The sequence below is a fragment of the Mixophyes fleayi genome, chromosome 9 (assembly GCF_038048845.1).
Source record: "Mixophyes fleayi isolate aMixFle1 chromosome 9, aMixFle1.hap1, whole genome shotgun sequence".
In the NCBI taxonomy this organism is placed as follows: Eukaryota; Metazoa; Chordata; class Amphibia; order Anura; family Limnodynastidae; genus Mixophyes; species Mixophyes fleayi.
The window spans coordinates 115,423,900-115,428,828 of NC_134410.1; positions in this window are offsets into that span (position 1 = coordinate 115,423,900).

Sequence of the window (4,929 nt, forward strand, 5' to 3'; positions counted from 1 at the left end):
AGTGAGAAGAGGTACTGTAGCTTTAAATATAGAGAGTGAGTCTCATGTAGCAACAAGTCCAGGGTTTAGGAATCCAGAGCTAGAGAAGGTAATTGTCCAAGAGCCAGGGGTCAAAAACAGTGAAGAAATCCTCCAATAGCCGGAGGTCAATGCTAGAGAGGGGAGTCATCTGCAAGTCAAGGGACAGAGTAAGGCAGCCAGGTGACAACAGGATACAGAGTGCTGGTTTAAGCAGAGAAGCTCAATAAACTGGTAGAGTGTTGTTCCCAGGAAGCTGCTTATATAGGCCTGAACATGTGGATGAATCCTCAGGTGCTGGTAACTAATTACTAGCAGCAGGTCATTGGTCCATGCTCTGATGCAGGTTTACACAGAAGTAATGAAAAGGATGCAACAGCTTATTTACTGAGCCCGTGTTTCACTGGACAGAGTCCAGCACAGTGGTCAGGTAATATGAGAATCTATGTGTCTGTGGAGCGGCACCGCCATGTTGGAAAAGAGGCGCAAACCCAAATGGAAACCCCAGTGTGCAAACAGTGAAGATGTCAGAGCATATGCAGGTGGCCCAGTGACCCAGCCCAAGGTAGTACCCTATGGGACTGGCCCGGGGAGCAGATGCCCCCCTGCCCCCTAGCCCCTGATATCTGAATGATTTTATGCATTTAGTTTCTGCTATATGATTGGCTGATTAAATATTTGTATTAACTAGCAGATGTTCAGGTATAACTAATAAAGTGGACAGTGAATGTTTATATATTGGGGCCAATCTAGATACATACAATAGACAGAGTATTTATATATATATATATATATATATATATATATATATATATATATATATATATATAATTACATTGATTCAAGTTTCATTTTTTAATTTATTTTTCTTAAGTTTTCAGCACCCTAAAGCACTTTATAAATAAAAATGGCCAACTATTGTTTGCATTTTTGTCTTCAATGGTGAATAAAATACTATATTTTTACCTTTCGGCTGACCCGATTCCATCAGGATAGTCCTGATTTTAGGGGACTATCCTGATCAGCCAGGAGCTTGTCCCGGCATGAGGGACAGCTGGGACGTATTTCCACTTTTCACGTTACATACATGCTGTGTGATCCAGTTAGTGGTGCACTCTTTATATAAGGGAAGATGGGAGGGATATGTAGGTGGTTGGAGGGAAGTGCAAGCTATGCCCTCCATGGTGCTGGCCACGCCCCCACACAGCTGGTCACACCCACACATCACTGGCCACACCTCCGGTGGGATGGCACTTCTCACAATAGGCCTTTTATAATTTTCAGTCCCAGGCCCCATAATCTGGCCCTGTGGGGAAGTCTGATGAGCATGTAACGCTCATGTGGGGAGGTCTGGGATTGTGGGTAGAGCTAATGGCATGTGGGGAGGTTTGGGTTGCATGTTGTTGCTCCAGATGCTATAGTTCCACGCTACCCCTCTGCATCCACCAGACCTGGGAGTAAGGTTCAATTATTTGTTTGTGAAGCGTGTGTAAAGAATGCCATTTTACCAGGGCCGGGCCCTCGCTGCTAACTTAAATGATTCCTTTTTTTTTTTTTTTTTCATTTTTTATTTTCCAATCTTTTCTTTATTTTTTTTTGTATTTTTTTTCGCGGGGGGGTTGCGGGCTTTGTTCGTGGGGGTAGCTGGATGAAAAAAAACAAAAAACCCATACTCACGTGATCGTGGCACCGCGTCCCACCTCTCTTCTCTTCTCCATTCAGACTGACTGCCGGGCGTGACGTCATCAAGTCACGCCCATCAGTCAGTGAGGAGCGCCGCAGCCAGACACAGCATGAAGACAGAAGAGAAGACAGAAGAAAGAAGAAAGAAGCTAAGAAAAGGTAAGGAAAGAAACAGAGAGGCAAGGGGGGAAACAGAAAGGGACAGTACTATAAGGAAAGGGGAGAGAGGCACAGAGGAGGAAAAATAAGGGAGAGAGGCACAGAGAAATAAATAAAAGGGGGAAAGAGGCACAAAGGGGAAAAAGAAGGAGGGAAGGCAGCATGGAGGGCGCAGTGTGAGCATAAGGTAGCACAGTGTAGTTATGATGAAGGGGCACAGTAATGTGTGTGTGATGGCACAGGGGGCTTGTTGCAATGTAGTGAGTGTGAGGTAGGTGGTGGCTAATTAATGGGTGCTTTTTTGTTTGTAGGGTGATAGTGAAGCAATTTAATAGTGGGGACTATTAATTTAAGATAGGGTGGTTTGGGGGCTATTGAATATGGGGGTGAGTTTGGGGAGAATGAGGTCTATTTATTAAATGTGACTATGAAATATTTAATGGCAGTGATGGTTGCGGGAAATAGGTATTGCTGGGGCTGTTTGCAGGAAGGGAAATAGGTTTATTTATTAAATGTGAATACTATTATTTTAATGTAGGGGCTGGAGAAAGGCCCAATTATTAATCGTGGGTGTTATTGATTTAACGGTGGGGCTGGCTGCAATTTTCTAAATGTAGCAATTTTTTCCCCCAAATAGGTCCTCCAACATTCCAGGATCCAGACAAGCCACAACTAAAGAAACCAACAGCCACAGGTGTAGAAAGTGAGAAGAACAGGTAGGACAGAGCAGCATAGTGTGTGAAATGTTGTGATTCTAGTAGGGACAATGTGGTTAGTATGTGGGTGAGAAAATATACTGCTTAGCATCAATCCGTTACATGTGGTGTCCCCAGCTTGTCTATAACATCCAACACAAACTCTATGTTGTTATTGTAACCAATCCAATTCTTACTTGTGATGCTACTGGTTCCATTTTTACTAAGGGTTGTTTGGTGGTTTGTTTTTTTTGCTAAATATTTTAAATTTTAGGGGGTTTATTTATTATAGGGAGAAAAGCTCTATGTCTATTTATTATAGGGAGAAAAGCTCTAGCTCTATTTATTATAGGGAGAAAAGCTCTAGGTCTATTTATTATAGGGAGAAAAGCTCTAGGTCTATTTATTATAGGGAGAAAAGCTCTAGGTCTATTTATTATAGGGAGAAAAGCTCTAGCTCTATTTATTATAGGGAGAAAAGCTCTAGCTCTATTTATTATAGTGAGAAAAGCTCTAGCTCTATTTATTATAGGGAGAAAAGCTCTAGATCTATTTATTATAGGGAGAAAAGCTCTAGGTCTATTTATTATAGGGAGAAAAGCTCTAGCTCTATTTATTATAGGGAGAAAAGCTCTAGGTCTATTTATTATAGAGAGAAAAGCTCTAGGTCTATTTATTATAGGGAGAAAAGCTCTATGTCTATTTATTATAGAGAGAAAAGCTCTAGCCCTATTTATTATAGGGAGAAAAGCTCTAGCCCTATTTATTATAGGGAGAAAAGCTCTAGCCCTATTTAATATAGGGAGAAAAGCTCTAGCTCTATTTATTATAGGGAGAAAAGATCTAGCTCTATTTATTATAGGGAGAAAAGCTCTAGCTCTATTTATTATAGGGAGAAAAGCTCTAGCTCTATTTATTATAGGGAGAAAAGCTCTAGCTCTACTTATTATAGGGAGAAAAGCTCTAGCTCTATTTATTATAGGGAGAAAAGATCTAGCTCTATTTATTATAGGGAGAAAACCTCTAGCTCTATTTATACAGAGAAAAGCTTGGAGTTAGAGTTTCTCACTATTCAACACAGCACTCAGGCTGATGTAGACTATTGCCTTTTCTTTACATAAAAGTTTTTATTTTTTTCTCTCAATATCTACAAAAAATGTTTTTTAACTTTATTTTATTTATTTTTAATGAATCTGGAAACTCAAATCCGGGGTTCCAGTTTCAGTGCACAGGTGTGAGCCAGCTCATGTATGTGCAGGTTGTCCACAGACCGGCTGGTGAAGTGCTAAGAGTCCTCTTACTGCTCCCAGGCAGTATCACCAGGGATATAGCGATAGAACATAGCTCAGCTGCCCAAGCAACAGTGGAACAATGGCGGTCCAATTCTGTATGTGCATGCACTCTGCAGAATTGGAACGACAATTTAGCCATTTACCCACCTGGTATCTGGAAGTGCTACAAGGGTTCCTGCATTTCTGGATGCTGACAGCACATCACATTCAAAAGAAAAAAACTTTATTAAGTGCATATTGCTACTGCACAAGTATTCTGTATTTGACATCCTCCAATCACCTAGAATCACACCTGTTCCGTAGCAATTGGTTAAAAAGTTTGGTTAAAATGAAAAAGTAATATAAAATTCACTCTGATACCCTAGAAAGTAAGTAATGTTTTGTTGTTTAACAAAAATGCTAAAATGTGTCCGATCGCCCAAGAGTCAAGGAGGACCCGCTCTCCCAAACTTGATCAAATACCAAGAGGCATGTGTCATTTCCCAGAGTAGAGACTGGGCACTCCCAATCCATCATAAGTCCTGGGTAGATTTGGAATGGGCCCTTAATCCCTCATTAACCATTGTCCGAACTGATCTGGCTTCCCCACTCGCTCAGACCTAAATGTCTTCATACCCCATCTTCCACCCTGGACACCCTAAGTGTATGGGACATTGGATTGACCAAGGAATTCACTCCCCCCAACCAGAAATCTCTCACTAGTTGTTATAGCCAAACTCATCCCTTAACTTATCTCTTTGGTCAGCCAGGGGGATCTCCTCCCTCAGCAATATATTCACGGCTGAGGTTCCAGCTCCGTTGTGCAACTGCTGGAGACATTCCACATGCACTCAACTGCGCTCTATAAATACCTGGAGTTGCACCTCAGGATCATTGGGCTCTGCCAACGCCTCTGGCCCATTAATTTGCCCCCTCAACTACTACATACCAAACCGACCAAGAGCGTTGGTAAAGATGGCATCACTTTTTGGTACCAACATTTGACCCATGTCCCAGATTTACCCAAGATATTCTCCCAGTCTAAATAGGAATCAGATCTCCATCTTTCCTTATCCCCAGACCAGTGGGAACATATGTAATAA